The sequence below is a fragment of the Eptesicus fuscus genome, chromosome 7 (assembly GCF_027574615.1).
Source record: "Eptesicus fuscus isolate TK198812 chromosome 7, DD_ASM_mEF_20220401, whole genome shotgun sequence".
Lineage (NCBI taxonomy): Eukaryota > Metazoa > Chordata > Mammalia > Chiroptera > Vespertilionidae > Eptesicus > Eptesicus fuscus.
This window is the reverse complement of record NC_072479.1, coordinates 101,494,128-101,513,263: the sequence shown is the minus strand read 5'-3', so window position 1 is coordinate 101,513,263 and position 19,136 is coordinate 101,494,128. Positions and strand designations below refer to the sequence as shown.

General features: G+C 53.8%; 1 protein-coding gene and 1 pseudogene across 3 annotated transcripts in view; one reads left to right on the top strand and one right to left on the bottom strand.

Annotated features, from left to right (window-relative positions):
• The first annotated feature begins 437 nt into the window (after positions 1-437).
• The window catches only part of TMEM184B (transmembrane protein 184B), a 49,519-nt gene continuing 30,820 nt past the window's right edge, over positions 438-19,136 (top strand). The window contains exons 1-2 of one of the 3 annotated variants that reach the window (XM_054719516.1): positions 438-580; positions 2,004-2,142. The gene's annotated coding sequence lies outside the window, so the exon portion shown is untranslated. The other 2 variants (XM_054719515.1, XM_054719517.1) reach the window with 2 other exon arrangements.
• Positions 11,836-14,382, bottom strand: LOC103303869 (histone H3.3A-like; annotated as a pseudogene).

Genomic DNA, 19,136 nt, shown 5'->3' with positions numbered 1-19,136 from the left:
GCCTCTTTCTCTGCTTTGCAGTTTCACGGGGCGCGACTGCACACAGCACTTGGGTTTGCATTCATTTCAGTTCTACATGCACCCTTCACTCGACAAATAGCCATTCCAGTATATTGTTTTATCTTCAAAACAGGCCTAAGCGGAGGTAATGAGGGTTAAGAGAAGTGAAACACTAGACACAGATGTCCGGAACAGAGCCTGGAGCCCCAAACCTGTCTGTCCTACACCCCCAGAAACTCTGTGGTGGGCAGGGTTGGGGGGTCGGATTGAGGCGGGGGAGGCTGTTTTGCTCGCTAGCCGCAGGAGAACCTTGGCTGACCCCATCCCTGGGCGGGGCGGCGAGGGGAGGTTCGAGGCGCGGTCCCCTTAAGGCCGCGCGGTGATCTCAGCCCCGCGCTCGCCGCCCCGCCCTCCCCGGAGGCGCGCTCAGCGCGCATGCGCACCGCGGCGGCACTTCGCGGTGCCCGGGACGCTCGGGCCGCGGCGACCAGACTCCGGGGCTGCGGTGCCGCCCGCCCGCGCCCCACCCGCGCTGTGCGTCGCCCGCCAGCACACGCCGCTGCCGCCATGGGCTCCTGAGGTACCCGCCTGGCAGGTCTCGGGCCGGAGGTGCTGAGGGGGTCGGCTGTGGGCTCGAGGGGGCGGGGGCCGCTGGGTTTGGGGGAGGCCCGTGCAGGGGGTACCCCGCGGGTCACGTTGGTGGACCGCGGATCTTCGGACAGAAGGCGGCCGGCCTGGCTGAGAAGGCAGGGAGCGTCCGCCGCCTCGCACGTCCTGACCTGCGTCCCCTGCCCTCCCTGCGGGGTCGTGGGCCGCCCGTGGGTGTGCCCTGGCCCCCTCTTCGCCAACGTGGCGGCGCCGGCGCCGGCGCCAGGCGTGTAATCGGACCTGCCGTGGGGGTGGCCGGGGGAGCCAGGGGAGCCGGCAGGCGGATGGGCAGCCTCTTTGCAAGTGGGATTGTGTGCCCGGTGGGTGTGCTGGCGCCTGGCACCGCCTAGCGAGTGGGGGAGGCATCCGTGCTTGTTCGGTGCTGTGATCGGGGAAGGTGGCTGGCCTGCCAAGGCCCATGGGGATGCTTGCTTGGAGGGTGTACTGGCCTTGCATAGAGGTCAGCTGTTCGGAGGGGCACCCACGGGAACCTGGGACTCCACGGATATTCGCCTTGAAAGAGGCCATGAAGTCTGGGTTAGGGTGTGGGTATCCATCCTGTGGGTTGTACATTTCCTCCCTGGTGCACTGCCTGGGTCTAGAGCGAGTTGATTCCAGGCCGTGGCAAGGCATTGAGGTTGTGGGTGAACATGACTTATCTGTTCCCAATTCATATCTCCCCTGGGGTTGTGCAAAGCCAGACACACAAACACACACACCCAGGGCACCCTGTCGCAAAGCAAGTGCTTGCACGCCTAATACCTGTGTGTGAGCTGAAGGCCATGCATTATTTATCTGATCGCCTGGTGCTTTATGTAAGGCAAGCAGCAGCAATCTGTGCCCTGGAGGCCCTTGCGCTGCCGAGTCAGCCAGGCAAACAAGCTCACCTGCACCTGCAGAGGAGGCACAGGCTCAGGTGAGACCTGTTTGCAGTGCCCTTTCCATCTCCCCTGGGGCTCTGCACGGCCGGACATCCTGCCCAAGGGTGCTGTGTGCATCCGAATTGGGGCTGTGCGGCGGGAGGGCCCGGGCGGCCAGGCCCGAGTGTCCATTTTGTCAGGCCTTGGACACAAACACGTATTGTCCCCTGGGTACAGGCCCTCTCAGGTCAGTGAGGGAGTCAAACTCAGAAACAAGTCATCACAAAGATGTGACCCATATAAAACAATAAAGGGTGTACAGAGTGACTTTTGTGCTGGGAGAGGGGCAGTGTGGCCAGCAGAAAGGACAAGACTGACATAAGGGGACAGCTGAGCTGAAGCCTGAAGGGTGACTAGCATGTATTTTCATGCTTTCTACATGTGTTTCTCCAGTTCATTCTCTCAGCACTTGTGTGAGTACGGAACTTGTTATAGCTCTTTGGCAGGTGAGGACACGGAGACGCAGAGGCAGTACATGGCTTGCTTGTCCGTGGTACGTGGCAGGCCTGGATGGAGTCATCCTTGAACCAGGACCTTTCTCTTGCTGCCTTGTAACTTACTGAGCATCTGCTACGTACGTACCTGGCACCATGCTAGGGGCGCAGGGTCTGAAGATCAATGAGACCCGGTGCCCAGTCATTCGCAGCTCCAAGTCTGTTGGGGAGATGGACATAAGTAGTGACCCCAATCCAGGCGGGAGGCCCTGATAGGCAGCGTGGATGGAGAAGGCAGTGTGAATTCCCCGCCGAGAGCCACAAGCGCCCGGGGGCTCCTGTGTGCAGCCCTTGGGGTTCTGGGTGTGTGGTAAGCTGTTCCCGCATGGGGGTGGGCTGTACAAGGACCCCCTTCTGAAGCTCTCCAGGTGGCGAGGCTTCACGGCAGAGCGGGTGCCGGTGACCCCTTGTCCTAGTTCACTCCTGCTGGCCGAGTTCTCTGCAGCTCGGGCTTTTGTCTGGAGGCGGCTTGCTCCCCGTGGCCTTTGAGGTGTTGCTCCTGGTTTCTGGCGGGCCAGCCAGCTCTCTCCCCGGAAGGGCTCAGTTCTATTTCAAGTCCCCGCTGTGCTCGTTTCTCCCCGTAAATTCCCTGGAGTGGAAACGGCCTTGGTGAGGCAGAGTGCGGCTCTTTATTGTTTTGAAACCCAGTAACAGTGAATGTCCGCTGGCTCTGCGGGGCCTTCAGGCGGGATTTGGTGTGGGAGTTGTGGAAGGCCAGCAGTTGGGCCCTGGGAGAGCTCGGTGTGGGGTCTACGGGAGGACCTTCACAGGCAGTGAGCACTCCCTGAAGACCTACTGTGTGCCTGGCACTGTGCTAGGCCGGGAAGAGAGGCCTGAGTCGTGCGTGGTGCCTTCTGAAAGGCTGTGGTTGGCTAGGGGATCCAGAGTGCAACAAATACATGCAAGACAGTGCTCTCCTTGTGGGAGAAACAGGGCCCCACAGGGACCAGCGGACAATAGGAACAACAGCTTGTTTATTAAGCACTTACTGTGTGCCAGGCGCAGTTCACAGCGCTTCCTTAAAATAGGGCATTTCATCTTCCCACCACCCAGTGAGGTGGAGCAGTTACCTTCACACTTTGCAGAGGAGGCAGCCTGGGAGGTTAAAGCTGGGCTGGTTGGTGGAGCTGAGCTTTGAGCTAGAGGGTCTGACCTCAGAGCCTGTGCTCTTCCCCCACCAACCCTGAGGGGGACCCCGAAGTCTTCCTAGAAACAGAATGTCCTGTGCCTCGAGGCTCCCGCAGAAAGGGGCTTGCCAGGCAGAGGAACGGAGATGGGGAGGCCTGAAATACCTCACCTCCCAGACCCGGCTGTGGGGCTTGGGCATGCAGGCCTCTGAAGGCCCTGCTAAGGGGTTTGAACTTGACCCTGGTGTGGTCATCAGGAGCCCGAAAAGTTTCATAAAGGAGGTGACGACCTCAGCCGTGTATTACAGGACAGTATGATCATCTCCCTCCTCCTTCCTGTATTCCCACAGAGAACTCCAACAAGACACGGCCTCCCTCGCTTTTGCTTTCCCTCGGCTCACTGGCATTCTTTTTACTTGTGCTGCCTTTTCCCTTCTCCACTGCCCTAGAAGCAAGTCCTTTCTGGGCCCCACGGGTTCTCACCGACTTCTCAGACTGCAGGTCTGGAATGGGCGTGGGCAGCTCCCTTTCCCATTTGAGAGCTGCGGTGGGTGTCCATCCACGTGCCCACGCTCACCGGCTCTATAAATACAGGCAGAGAGTGGGGACAGAGTGGGGACGAACCCGCGTGGATTCGCTGAGGAGCTGCCTGCTCTACCTGCCTGCTGTGCTGGGGGTCTGGCTGCCTGCATTTTACGCTCTGCTCTAGCCGCTGGGGCCGGAAGGCTGGGGGGATTGCACTAGGTCAGTGCTGAAGCGCAGTTGAGGGGCCCACATTGGGTGGTGTGTGGGAGCTGATGGGTGTGGGATGAGAGGCGAGGAGTTGGGGAACTCTTCTGAATTGGGTGCCTTTGGAGGGGAGGCCAAGAATTCAGGAGGGGAACAAAAATGGTCACTGGCAGAGCAGGAGAAAGGGACCCTCCCCCCCCCACGCCCGGGCATTGGCGAGAGCAGTCCAGTGACCTGTAGAGAGAATTGGGAGGTGCGGTTCAAATCCTCGCTCTCTTATTATCCCTGTGGCCTAGGGCGGGTTGCTTACCAGCTTCTAATTCCCATTCATTAAAAGTTGGGAGGCCCTCCTGGCTAGGTGCTCAGTTGGCTCAAGTGTATTCCCAATACCCAGGGTTGTGGTCGATCCCCCTCAGGGCGCATGCAGCAATCAACCGATGAATGCATGGGTGGTGGGTGGAGCAAAGGATTGCTGTTTCTCCCCCCCACGTCTCTCTAAAATCAATTTTTAAAAAGATGGGAGTAATAATGGTGCAGCCATCATGCGACTGTCATGACCCAATGTCTGCATGGAGCTCAGCACGGCCCCTGGCATGTAGAATGTGCTCAGTAAACACTGGCTTTTATTATTACAGTAGGTCCACGTGACGTAACGCGATTTTCGCCGTAAGTCGGAACCCACCTACAGAAGCACCTACGTCACTCACATGGAGCACATACACAGCAGCAATGAAGTGAAACAGTAAACAAAATTTAAAAGAAAGATAACAATTCCTGACCTTTACTTGTGGTAAATACAGTAAATAATAAAAAACATAAAGCACATATGTACATACATCGAGATGACGGAACTTTTTTTTAATAAATAAATGGGAGATGGCGACATAACCACGAAACGACGTAAGTCTAGTCTGCCGTAACCGGAGGACTGTCTGTACTCTGTAGGCTGTTGATTTGCTCAGGAAAGAGGTATTGCATGCCTGTGTGCCCACCAGTGTGCAGGCCGCCGCCCTCACGGAGCTGAGCCCAGCCGGGGAAAGAGCCAGCACGGGAGCAGGTGCATTGTCATGGATACGCTGAGAGAAAGTCATTCTCGCCTGGGCAGGCGATTCTCTGAGGAGGTGGTGTTTATATTTAAAAAAAATATTTTTTTTATTGATTTCAGAGAGGAAGGAAGAGGGAGAGAGAGATAGAAACAAAAATGATGAGAGAATCATTGATCGGCTGCCTCCTGCACATCCCCTACTGGGGATTGAGCCCATAACCTGAGCATATGCCCTTGATGGGAATCAAACCCGGGACCCTTCAGTCCACAGGCTGATGCTCTATCCACTGAGCCAAACTGGCTAGGGCAGGAGGTGACATTGAAGCTGTCGCCATGTGTGAGGGGACGAAGTGGGTTCCAGGCAGAACGAAGAGCATGTGCAAAGCTAAGGTCTGAGTTCTTGTCTACAAAATTGTTTGACACTGGGGCTCGACACCTAGTAGGCCCTCAATAAATGTTAATTGAATGTGATCTTCTCAGCCTCAAGAAGGACAGGAAGAAGGAAAGTGGGAGGGGGCCATGGAGGGAAGAATTGGATGGCCCAGCCCGAGTGGCTCAGTGGTTGAGTGTTGACCTATGAACCAGGAGCTCACAGTTCGATTCCAGGTCAGAGCACATGCCTGGGTTTCGGGCTCAATCCCCAGTAGGGGGCATGCAGGAGGCAGCAGATCGATGATTCTCTCTCATTGTTGATGTTTCTCTCTCTCTCCCTCTCCCTTCTCTCTGAAATCAATAAAAAAATATTTTTTAAAAAAGGATTGGATGGTCGCCAAGTTTCGAGTTTTCTCCGGTTCCCGCCCCATCATCTCTGCCTCTGCCTCTGCCGAGTGAGATGCAGCGCAGGTCCGGGACCCGCTTTGCCTAAGGACGGGGGAGCGGGGCCCTGTGCGGAGTCGTTGAGATGCAGGAATTAGGCAGGCGTCACGCCCGGCAGCATTTGTTCGCATTCCTGGTGCTGTTTTAGCGCAGCTGAAACCCTACGCTTGGGCAGAACATAGCAGGATGACACGGAGCCTCTGGCTGGTTGTTTTCCAGTCTTGGTTTAATGATGGCTCCGTGGCTGGCACAATGCCTTGCATGGAGTAGGAGCTGAAATAGTTTTTGACTAAACAAATGAAACAGTTGGATGGGTTAATTCATTGCCACTCTTGAGAAGTGACAGACGTTAAGGCCAATCAGAACAGCATTGCTTATTAGAAATGAGCTCATGTCAGGAGCCCATGGGGCACATTAAACAGCCGTGGGGCTGCCCTGCGACGGGCTCAGCCTGATGGTCTGGGAGGTCTCAGGCCTGGGCTGCGTGGCAGGAAGCCCCCAGTCACCTCCTTTTCCTCCTCTTCTGGGGCGGGAAGCAGAGGGGAAGGTCCCACCCAGAAAACCTTTGTGCCCGACCCGCGTCACTTCCAGCCCTCCGCGCTTAGAAAAACTCGCACACTTAACGGAGTGACTATTTCGTGGAAAGTTTGCGTTGCTGACCTTGGTGTTTCAGCCTTCGGAAAGCAACAGGCTTCTCTGGTTTTTGAAAATAGTACTTGTTGATTATAGTAAATTTAGAACACAGAAAAGAGTGAGGGATAAGACTAAAAATCACCCCGTGTTTCATAACCAAGAAATAATCACTGTTGAAGTTTGGGCAGCTTTCTTTGTAGGCGTGCTCCTGCATTATCTCATCATTCACATAGCACCAGGTCATAAGCATTTGCCCATGGAACTAAGAAGTTAGCCATAGATACAAAGGAGTGAGAGACGTTCTAAACCAGCGCCTAGTGCTTCATCTCAAACTTGAGGGGTGGGTAGCACGGAGTGGAGAGTCAGAGAACCGGGTGATGGCCTGGGGTGAGTCACTTGCTCAGCAGTGAGTCTCTAATGGGGTTATTCGTACCCTCTCTGCCCACCTTCTGGGTGCTACTAGGTCCCAGGTTAGAAAACCCCCAAGGGGAGGGGCCTGGTTTGCAGGGAGAGGAGGTCTTCACAGTTGCATGAAGATGGAAGGAGGTGTGTGTGTGTGTGAGTGAGTGTGTGTGTGTGTGTGTGTGTGTGAGAGAGAGAGAGAGAGAGAGAGAAAGAGAGAGAGAGAGAGAGAGAGAGAGAGAGATCTTTTCCAACCTGTAATCTGTTTGGTGACCCCTGAACACTCTAGTTAGTCTCCTTGCTGGGGAGCCTTGGTCTTGAACCTTGTGCCTGCGGCCACGGGCCATGGGTGGTCCCAGGATGGCTGTTCCCCACCCCCACCCAACAAAGGGGTGGAGTGAGATCTCTGGAAGTTACTTTGTCCCCGTTAAAGGGATTTACACTTCGGACAGCTTCCCACCCTGGGAGACATGCATGCAGTTTGATGCTTTTATTTGTCTCCTGCTCCAACCCCTGGGGACAGCCTGAACCCGGGGAGGCCCTGCCCTGCTGGCAGGTGGCTAGGAGGAACCTTCACGCTGCTGGGCTGTGCTGTTCCCCAAAGCCCTCTGGGCCATCATTTACAGAAAAGCTTCGAGGGAAAAGAACCCCAAGGCTGCTGCTGGCAGGGCCTCCTGGCTTCCGCCTCTAGCACCCATGTGTTTTAGTCCACATAGAATGAACAGAGAATCTGGGGTTCCATTGGCAATCATTTTGGGTGCCTGCAAGGCACAGTGATAGGTGTTGGTGAAGGGATATGTGTGAGGATATTAATATTAATTAATTTTGATATACTAGTTAATACGAATGTTACTATCTTCTCCAGACTTTGGGTAGGGCTTTGCAGTTTGCAAATAACAGTTCATCTATATTGTTTATTTAATTCTCCCAGCAGCCCTGGGACCTTGGAATTACTGCGCCTGTTTTGTAGATGGATAGACTGAGGCCCAGAAGGGTGAATTTGCCTAAGATCCTTTGGAAGGAAGCACCCAGGTGTTCAATATCGAACCCTGTGCCCTTGCTGCTCTGAGCTCCCAGCAGATGGAATTGTGGCTTAGCCTGGGAAAGGACGATACTTAGAGGATCAGGGAAAGGACGATACTTAGAGGATCAGGTCGAAGCTGTGGGGGCCCCAGGAGGCAGCAGTCTGCTCTGCCTGCAGGTGGGCTGAAGAGACAGGTTCCCTGGGGTAGGGGCCCTGGGGCTGGCTGAGGGACAGTGGAGGTGGCAGGTGGAGGAGGGAAGGGCCTTCCAGGTCGTGGGCCACCTCCAGCATGCACAGGGACAGGGGACACAGTTGAGGAGCAGAGGCGGAGTGAGCTCTCCTGGGGTGTTTGGGGTCACATCTCACCTCCATGAAGAGGAGGTGCATCTCTGCATGAGTTTGTCTCTAATTTTAAACAAATAGGACGTGTGGACGTCTGGATTTACCAAACAGCACACGCTAGTATTTGCTTTACAAAGAAAGGTTGGCGTATTGTGTGTGCGTCAGAAACAATTGAATAGCAATAACCTCAGTGCATTTAAGTGTGATGTGATGCACAGGAGTCCCTGGCCCTCTCAGTCGGAACATGGCGTGGCCGGGAAGTGGGGCGGTTGGCAGGGTTACTCCTCTCCGGTGCTGCCTGTGGTTTGCCCGGAGGTATTTCCCACTCACCTGGGGGCGGGCCACCATTTCTTTCATTCACAGTTGTCAGTAGTTGGGCCGAATTTGTGGGCATGGGAGGAAGCCTGCCCTGATCGCTGCTGCGTTTATGCAGCTGTCCTCCCTCACAGGGAGGTCGCTAGGTGTCCGGAGTCCCACCTGAGTCCTCTTCATGGAGGTGAGGCTCCAAACACCCCAGGAGAGCTCACTCCGCCTCTGCTCCTCAACTCCCCTACCTGTGTCCCCTGTCCCTGTGCATGCTGGAGGTGGCCCACGACCTGGAAGGCCCTTCCCCCCTTCACCGGCTGCTGGCTTGCAGACCTAGGGTTAGACGGCCACTGCTCTCCGGCACACGTTGTGTAACAGGCCCGTGATGCACGCTGGGTGTGTGCAGTGTGAGTGTGCCATGCAGGGGAAGCGGCAAGAGGGGCTTATCTCTCATTTGATGGCCAGACTGGAACGCTTGACCCCCTGAAGCTCTCCACTCCCAGCCCCTCCTGCCTGCCTATGACCTATGACCTATGACCCTGGCCTGTCTGTTGCTCCCCTGGGCACTGGCACCTTCACCTAGGGAGACCAGTTACAGCTGGGTGCTGTGTCCATCTGCCGTGGGAGCAGGGCATCAGAGCCCCTCTGTGCTGGGAAGGGCTGAGGAGCTGAGCGGGTCTGGGTTGGCACTTACTGGTGAGGAAATGCAAGTTCATGGATCAGGGTACCAGGCGAGTACGGGCTGATCCAGGTTCCGAACCATCTCCTGACCCAGCACTCTGTTTGCTGAAAGAGGGTTTTTCTCTACCATTTCTTCATCTGGGCATCCTTAAAACTATACATTATCAGCATTTCTCCCAATAATCTGGCTTATTTCTTAGATGAGTGATTTAAGTGCATCCTGCCTCTCTAGCAACATTTTCAAAATTTCAGCTACTTGTATACTTTCACCCCGCAGCTCACTCTAGGAATTTATCCTCCAGATGTGCTAACACATGTGCACAGTGACTTATTTGCAAGGTTTGTCATTGCTGCCTTACTTGTAATAGCAGAAGGCAACCTAATGTCCCATCAGCAGGGGGCCTGGAACAAATTGTAGTCTGTCCGAACCGAGGGATACTGTGCAGCCATGAAAAATAAGATGGAGCCCGGCCAGTGTTGCTCAGTGGTTGGGCGTTGACCTACGCACCAGGAGGTCAATGTTTGACACATGCCTGGGTTTCGGGCTCAATCCCCAGTAGGGTGCGTGTAGGAGGCAGCTGATCAATGATTCTCTCTCATCATTGATGTTCGTCTCTCTCCCTCTCCCTTCCTCTCTGAAATCAATAAAAACATATTAAAAAAAAATAAGATGGAGACTCCATGCACAGATATGGCACGACCGTCAGAATAGATTGCTGTGAAAGGAGCAGGTACAGGGCCCGCGACTGGGACGCCTCCGTCTGTGCAACTGGAAAGCGCGTTTGCTTTTGTTGGTAAACAGGGTCCTGGGATTCACAGGAAGTGATCGTGGTGCCTCTGGGATGGCGGCTGGTACTGGGAGACTCGCACTGCAGATGCTTTGTCTCTTTTGAGTTCCAAATCGTGACTGTGATGTTTTAAAAAAAATTAAAATAAAATTATGTAAACAAGAGCCATAAGAAATGTATCCTCACCTGTTGCCCAGTGCAGGAAAGTCAAGGCTCAGTCTGCCTTGCTCAGGCCCCTGCTCGCCATCTAATAAAATAAGTGTGCCTGGGCCTCACAAAGGGAAGGGACTGGGTGCGAGCGTTTGCATGTTTCTTGGTTAATCCGACAGCAGTCCCAGCCCTGGACATGGAGCCACCCCCGTCTGGCCCCTTCGAAACACTGCTGTTGGCCGGCTTGTCGTTTTATTTTACTTATTTTTTACTCCTCACCTGAGGATATGTTTTCATTGATTTGAAAGAGAGAGAAACATCGATTGGTTGACTTCCATATGCACCCCGACCGAAGATGGAACCTGCAACCTTTTGGTGTACAGGACCGCGCTCCAGCCAACTGAGCCACACCAGCCAGGGCGGCTGGCCTGTCATTTTAAAGCTCTGAAACCTCCCACTGATTGCAGAACCCAGGCCCTCTTGATCCACACGTGACTGGCCGCCCTTTCCTCCAGGACCTCGGCTTCCCTTCCCTATGCCTTTGCTCAAATCCTGTCTGCCTCTCAAGGCCCAGCTCAGTTTCCACTCCGCGTGGCCCTCTGACCTCCCCCGCTCCTTTATCTGTTCCTCTCCGCCGACACTTAAGCTGTTTTACATTGTGTCCCAGGTGTCTGATTCCTCGCTGGGCTGCGAGCTCCTTTAGGGCCAAGGCCATGTCAGGCGCACAGCCCCGGATTTGTTAGATGTTTGCTAGCGGGTGAATGCCGGCTGCCTCTTCCTGGTGGGATTGGAAGCTGTGGGGGGCAGGGGCTGTTCCATATCCACGAGGGCAGGGCCTCTTCCGTATCCACGAACACCACTGGTGCCTGGCACAGGCAGGCCCAGCCTCACAGCAGGAATAACAACAGTCTCGTGGCCGAGTGCCCAGTGTGCATTCTTTCCTTGCATTCTCATGGGGACCCATGAGGTACAGCTGCTGTGACCCCTCTTTTGGATGGAGAAGCAGGGCAAACATCTTGTCCAGCTCACACAGTGAGAAGTAGGATCTGGACATAGGGCTGGCTGCCTCCAAACCATGTTTCGTCAGTTTACCACCGTCCCCAAATCGCGAGTGATACCCATACCCGTGGCCCATTCTCATCGCCTGTCCCACTGGCCAGGGGACCCTTGTCTTGTTACTCAAGTGTATTTCCCCCCACTAGACTGTGAGCTCTTAAAAGGCTAGTCTTGTCTGAGATACCCTTTGGACTTAGCACATAGAAGTTGCTTAAAGGTATATATTTATACTTTTTCAGAAATAGATTTTAGAGGGAGGAAGGGAGAGAGAGATATCAGTGTAAGAGAAGAACATTGATCAGTTGTTTCTCGGACGCGCCCCAACTGGGGACCGAACCTACAACCTGGGCATGTGCCCTGACCGGGGATCAAACCCACCACCTTTCGGTGCTCGGGATGATGCTCCAACCAACCGAGTCACACCGGCCAAGGCTGTATTTATATTTTTATTTATTTTATTATTTTTTTATAGTTTAATGTATTTTAATAGCAAACTTACAGGAACAGCACAGAAGACAGACAACATTAAAAACATGTACTTGCATGTAGGACAACTAAGTTAGAAAAGTATAGTGAATGGATGGAATCTACTGTATGATAAAAATGCTACAAACACCATTTAGTTGCCATCAATAAGAAATTTACTTGTTTTAAAAAAAATCCAAATGCTGGCATTGTCCAGAAAAATTTAACAGGTTTATTTATATTGTTATAAAGTTGAACTGCTGAAACTTGTTCACTGAAACATTTGACTTGCATTAATGCTTTATGTCCCCGCATTTATATTAAAAAAATTCACACACAAATGAAAATGGAAAAACTGCCAATACCTGATTTCTGTCCCCTATTTTCAACTTGCAATCATATCCTTAGTATCTTTTGACCCCATGGGGAAAAGATACTTAACACTCAGAACTACCAATAACAGGAAGAAGAGAAATTTTATTTTAAAAGAATGGAAGTTTCCTATCACAGTGGATTCGTAAGCACGTTCTCCACGTCGGCGGCGTGCTGGCCGGATGTCTTTTGGCATCGCTGTCACACGTTTGGCATGGAGAGCACACAGGTTGGTGTCTTCTAAAAGGCCAAGCAGACAGGCCTCCTGCCTCCTGCAAAGCACCGCAGGCTGCTCTCTGGGAGCGCAGGTCTGGTTTGAAGTCCTGAGCAATTTCTCGCACCAGACGCTGGAAGGGAAGTTTGCGAATCAGAAGTTCAGTGGACTTCTGATAACATCTAATTTCACGAAGTGCCACAGTACCGGGTCTGTAACGATGAGGTTTCTTCACCCCTCCAGTGGAGGGCGCACTCTTTCGAGCGGCTTTTGTAGCCAGCTGCTTCCTCCGGGCTTTGCCCCCGGTCGATTTGCTTGGTACCAGCCATGGTACAGAGACCTCGTTACTGACCCCCCTTCTCCTTCGGCTGGAGCTCGGCGAGCTGGAGGCGGTGCAGGCGTTGGGAGAGTGACGGTGGCTGCAAACACCTGTATTTATATTTTTAAACTTTTCAAGGTTTGGCCTCGGCTGGTGTGACTCAGTTGGTTGGGCATTGGTCCATGCACCGAAGCGTTGCCGGTTAAATTCCTGGTCAGGGTATATGCCCCGGTTTCAATTGATGTCTGCCTTTCGATCCATGTTTCTCTCCCTCTCCCTCTCCCTCCCCCTCCCCCTCTCCCTCTCCCTAAAAATCAATAAAAAATCTAAAGAAAACCCCCAGCTTTTCAAGGTTTGACTTACTATGGGCTGTGGTGAAGCACACTGATCTCAGCTGTACAGTGCAGTGGGTTTTTATATCTGTGCAGGCCCGTGCAAACCGCTGTCCAGATCGAGCTGCAGAACATTTGCAGCACCCGGAAATGAGGCTCCCTGGGCCTCCTCCTGGTCCCCAACCCTCCTGGGGTAACACTGCTCCCACCTCCTCGCTGTTGACGGGTTGACCTTCCCGTGAATGGAATCTTAGAGAAACATTCCGGCGAGGTTCATCCAGGTGGTGGGTAGCAGTCCTTGTTCTTTTTTTTTTTTTTTTTTTTATATTTTATTGATTTTTTTACAGAGAGGAAGAGAGAGGGATAGAGAGTTAGAAACATCGATGAGAGAGAAACATCGATCAGCTGCCTCCTGCACACCCCCTACTGGGGATGTGCCCGCAACCAAGGTTATAGGCCCTTGACCGGAATCGAACCCGGGACCCTTCAGTCCGCAGGCCGATGCTCTATCCACTGAGCCAAACAGGTTTCGGGTCAGTTCTTGTTCTTTTTCACGGCTGCGTGGGAGTCCACTGTTCAGGTCCACTTTCCTGTGGACGGGTATTTGGGTTGTGCCCAGCCTTTTGCCGTTATAAACGGGGCTGCTGTGGGATTTCTTCTTGTCTGTGGGGCACACGTGGACTCACTGGGTGTACATACACTCAGGGTGGGAGGCTGGCTCACCCACTCAGTACCTACTGTGTGAGTGAAATTCAGGCTGGAATCTTCCCCGCGGCACCCTGGGCAGCAGCCAGGCTTCTTGCTGACGGGTCCCGGGGGTTGGGCAGGTTCAGGGGACGTGGCTCAGACGACTGGCTCCCCCGGGGCAATGGGACTGTTTAGGTGTAGGCTTCGCCACCTGCGCAGTGCTGGGTGGGTTTAGCTGGTTGGAAAGGTGGTCGCACTGAGAGGGGAGCGAAACCCAGCTCAAGAGGCTTGAGCGTTGGCCCATCTCCTCCCCGTTTGGGAGAGAAGTGGGGTGTCACCGTTTGGCCTGGCGTATATTTTTTTAAAAGACTTAATCACAGGCTGAATGAAGTGAGCCCTCACGGAAGTGTGCCCTCGTTGAAGGTTTTTGGATTACTTCGTTGTTCACTTTATTCCTGTCCCCCCCTCTCCCCCTCCCCCAAAGAGTGAAGGATAGGTACAGGATTAGATCGTTTTTCTTTCCTGGTTGACACATTCATGGCCCCAGGAGAAGGGGAGAGACGTGGAGTCCCAGAGTGGCTTCTGCTTGTCGGTTGATGGAAGGGGAGAGGGACTGAGAGATGGGACGCTCCCCCTCCTGAGGGCATGTGGTTCTTTTTCCAAAGGCTTGCCAGGCTGAACTGGGGGGTGTCGACCTGCCAGGCCGAACTGGGGGGTGTTGACCTGCCCTAATGTGGACCAGCCGCACAGAAGTTCCCAGCAGCAGGCAGTCCTGGAGGCAGGAGGCGCAGGAGGCGGCTGAGGGGGAGCAGCGTGCCCCGTTCAGATTCATGGTGCCCAAGTCCCATTCTGCCGCTGAGCTCTGTTAAGATGGAAGTTTCTCCATATCTATTATTAAAAGAACACTAATCCCTCTCAGGCTGTGTTAATATTCTGGAGACGTGTGTGCAAGCGGATTGCCAGCTAAGCTCGGCCAGTGGATGTGTGGCAACTGCCCGAGCGAGCACTTCATGGCTGAAGCTCAAAAGGGTTTGGATCTGAAGCTGGTGAATGAAAATATGACCTCAGAAGGTTTAAAAAAGAGCAGACGGCCAGACAGGGCTGGCCTGGGTCTCAGACTGCTGGGAACATGTGTTCTCGGCCTGACAGGGATGAAGCGACTGACACAGGACCGTGGTCCTCAGAGGGGCCAGAGGGCCAGGCCCGGCTCTCAGTGCTCTCCTGTGTCCACTTGTTTACTCCGTGCGGCTCTCTCGGGGGCAGGTGTGGCTGCAACCCCATTTTGCAGCTGAGGAAGCTGAAGCAAGAGAGGTTATGCAACTTGCCCACAGACACAAAGCAGCTAAGCGGCGGAGCTGGAAGTCTGGCCCGGAGCCCATGGCTGTCTAACAAGCCTTGGGAATCTGTGGATTTGGCGGTACAGCCAGGACAGAGTGACAGACCCCATTAGGCAGGGCACTGTGGGCAAGGGACTTTAGCCCTCCAAGCCTCTGTTTCCTCATCTGTAAATCAGTGTATTCATTTCCTCCTGCTGCTCTAACAAATTGCAGAAACTCAGTGACTTAAAATGCAAATTTATCATCTTCCCGTTTTGAGCTCAGAAGTCACAGTGTAGTTCACTGGGCTACAGCCAGGGTGTCGGCAGGCTGTGCCCTCTGGGGGCTCAGGGGACTCTGTCTCCTTGCCTGTTCCAGCTTCAAGCGGCCCGTGGTATTCTTCGGCTGTGGCCCTGTCCCTACTTCCAAGCCAACAGTGTAGCATCTCCTAGTCTCTCCTCCCTGCTTCCATTGTCACACTGTCTTCTCTACCCGTTCACCCTCCTACCTCCTTCTTTAAAAAACGTAATTAATTTATTGATTTTAGAGCGAGAGATTTGTTGTTTCACTTATTTATGCATTCATTGGTTGATTCTTGTATGTGCCCTGACTGGGGATTGAACCTGTAACCTTGGCTTTAATCAACTGAGCTACCCGGCCAGGGCCTGCCTCCTTCGTATAAGGACACTAGTGATTATATTGGCCTCCCCAGATAATCCGAGATCATCTTTCTTGTAATCACATCTGCAAAGTCCCTTTTGCCATGGAAAGTAAAAACCTCACCGGTTGGGAGTGAGCATCTGTGGAGGCCATTATTCAGCCTTCCCTACAGGAACGGGGGGGGGGGGGGGGGAGGGGGATGGGAGGGTACGGGCAACAGCCAGGTGTCCCCGCAACACGAAGTGAAAATGACTCAGAATAAAGTACAGGTGAGATGGTGAGATGCTCTCTGACATACCTAAGTCCCAGGCAGGTGGCCTAGTTCAGTGAGTACTACCCATGGCTTCGTAGCTTTTTCTGGAAAAGGTAGCAATCTCAGAAGGGGAGTCCCCCCAAAGGCGTCTTTCCTGGAGGAGGATGGGGCAGGGCCTGCTTTAGGGGAGCTGTTGCCGCCTCTGAGTTGTCCTCTAGGTGCCCTGGCTCATCAGGCCTTGCCAGGCCTGGTTGAATTTGCTCAAGGGCCCTCACTTCCCTGTCCTCAGTTCTGTGCTCTCAAGTGCCCCTCTGGTGACTGGTTCGGCTCCCTGGCCCCTGATAGAGGACATTCGTAAACTGGCACGCCTCCTTTTCTTGCGAGCTGGCTTTGCCCAACCCTGATCCCCTGACCCCTGACCCCTGAAGCTGGCTTTCTGGACCTGAGATGAGCTCTGTCCAGCCTGTGGCTGGTGGCCTAGCAGGGCCCTGTGTCCTGGCGTTCCCCGTGGCTTTACGCTGCCACCAGGAGGGCGCCGTCACTCAGGTCACACTGCCCTCCATGAGGCTAGTTAACAGCAGCCGGGGCACACCCTGTCCGCGTGTCTGTTGACGTGTTGTCTCGTGCCTCTGTCCACGCTGTTTCCTCTGTCCCCAAACCGATCACGCAGCACATACCTTTTCAGCATGGCACACGGTCCCTGCCCTCATGGAGCCTGACTCACAGAGTGTTGATGGAATAAGTCTAATCACAGCTGTGGCCAGTGCCACGTACAGACTGTAATAGATCACAGAAGGTGATAACTGTCAAGGCAGATGCGGATGAAATGGGGGTGGTGGTGAGGAGAGAACGTTCCATTCCCCGAGGTTGACACGGAGGTGGTGGAGGTTTAGCACAGAGGTTGAGAATTGAACTGGAAGAAACTGCAAAGGGCAGATGTTTCCTTATCCAGTCAAAGCATATTGAGTGCTAATTGTCCAGGCTCTGAGGCCGGTGCTGGGGATCAGAGCTGCACATGAGACATGGCCTCTGACCTGCAGAAGGTCGCAGGCCAGTTGGGGAGAAGACAGGTGAGAGTAAATGCCTACAGAGGTTCCTCCATCAGTTTCTGCCCCAGGGGCTTCTAGTCCTCTTTGACTGGAAGCTTCCTTATTTTAGAAACAACCAGGAAATTACTAGACCGTTGTTAAGAACATCACTAGCCCTAGCCGGTTTGGCTCTGTGGATAGAGCATCAGCCTGCGGACCAAAGGGTTCCGGGTTCGATTCCGGTCAAGGGCACATACCTTGGTTGCAGGCTCCTCCCCGGCCCAGGCCCTGGTCAGGGCTCATACAGGAGGCAACTAATGATGTGTTTCTCTCACATCAATGTTTCTCTCTGTTTTTCCCTCTCTCTTCCACTCTCCCCAAAAATCAATGGAAAAGTACCTTCGGGTGAGGATTAACCAACCAAACAACCAAACAAACAAAACCCCATCTCTATCTCCTTCCTGTTGCTCCCATCAGATGGACCAGGTGTGTCCTGATGGAACACGTAGAACAAGTCCCTTTGCCCTCCTTGGCGTGGCCTCCACGTTGGAAGATGTGTGAGATGGTGTGACTCAGCCTCCATCCTCTGCCCTCACTCAGCCCATCTCTCCCTCCAGCCCAGTGTCCACCTTCTTCAGCCGAGCTCTGGGAGGTGTCCGTGGTGGGGAGGGGACCGAGTGACGGAAAGCCGGTGTAGCAGGTGGCTCCATGGCAGGCATTCAGTCACTCAGTTGATGGACTGATTCTTCTCTTCTAAACCCCTACTGTGTGCCTGGCGCCACCCTGGTCCTAGAGATGGAAAACTCGGGTGAGGAGGCAGGAGCCCTGTCCGAACTGACCTGTTAGCTCCAGGAGTGAGCGCAGTCCGCTGGGCGGGAGTGGCAGGCCCTCGGGTGGGGCCGTGATGTTATGGTGACTCGGAGTGAAGAGTTGGCATTCTCCACGGGGACCGGGGCAAAGGGGGGGGGGGCCGCGTTGGCGTCGAGTGGGGGCTGCGTGTGCAGGGACCAGTGTTGCAGTTCTCAGGGAAGAGGCGGGAGGTGGGACCAAGCTGCCAGGGCCCTGGGCTCTGCAGCGGGAGTCTGGCCTGCAGCCCCACCAGATCCTCTTGTTCTCAGAGGCTCTCAGAGCAGGGGAGGGGCTTGGTCACTTTTGAAAACAAAGTGAAAAAACAAACCACACTGACCCCTGCATGCTTGAGCAGCAGCCTCCCTGCGGCCCCGGAGGATGGCCCGGCCCACGTCCCTTCACCTTCACCTTCACCTTCACCTTCACCTTCACCTTCACCTTCACCTTCACCTTCCTGGAATCCAGGACACTTGAAATCCCAGCGGTTCTTCCTAAGTCTGCAACAAACTAATTTTGTGGCAAAAATGTGACCTGAATTGATGCGAGACTAATTATGGTCTTTAAAAATATCTCACGTTTCTCTATGGAAATACTCTGTGTTTGATTTTGGGATGCTGCCCAGACCCCTGTGGGGGTGTCATCATATACACACCATATACAGCACCACAGACAGTCCTTCTAAAATCTGAAAAACTCGGAATTCCTAACCTCACTTGGCCCAAGGGCCCTGGCTGCCGCACGGTGCACCCAGGAAACATTCAGAGACAGCCAGTTACCTGCCCAGTCACAGCCGGGTGGCCGTGCCGTGCCCGGATTCCGGCCCAGTGTCCCCGACTCAGAGCCCAGAGTCCCTGGGACAGAGCACACACTGCCGCCTGGCCTCTTCACAGCCTTCGGGGTGGTGTGCACATAAGGACAAGGGTGTGGAGCGACCTGGCTGGCAGATGGGCCTGCAGACTGGGACAGAGAGGCAGACATGTTGCGGAGAAGAGGGGAGCGTGCCAGCCCCCAGCTTTTCCCATGGCGTACGGCCCTGCTCTTCAAACTTGGTGCACACATCCCTACAGTAAACAAACTTATACCGATGTGCTTATAACTGTCCGCATGCATTACGTTACTGTTACATTGTGTGCGTAATAAAACCCACACCAAAAATAGAAACCGAAGGATGAGCTGAAGATGAAATCATTACCAACATTTTAAGTAATTTTGTTGGTGGTACAAAAAGCCTTCTGTCTTCATGTGCTTGATTATTTTCGGAAATTGTGCTTTAATGCTCGGCGAGAGCAGTCGGCAGGTCTGGCTCTTACATTCATTTGGTTTAGAGACTTGGTTTTAAGGGCTGCCCTCCCTGGGAAAGATCCCTGCCCGGGACACGTAGCCGCACACAGGAAACGCATCACTGGCTTTCTTTCTAAATCGGGTTACTCATTTTTCCATCCTGTCCACCGCGTATGCAGAGGATTTGTTGAAATTTGGC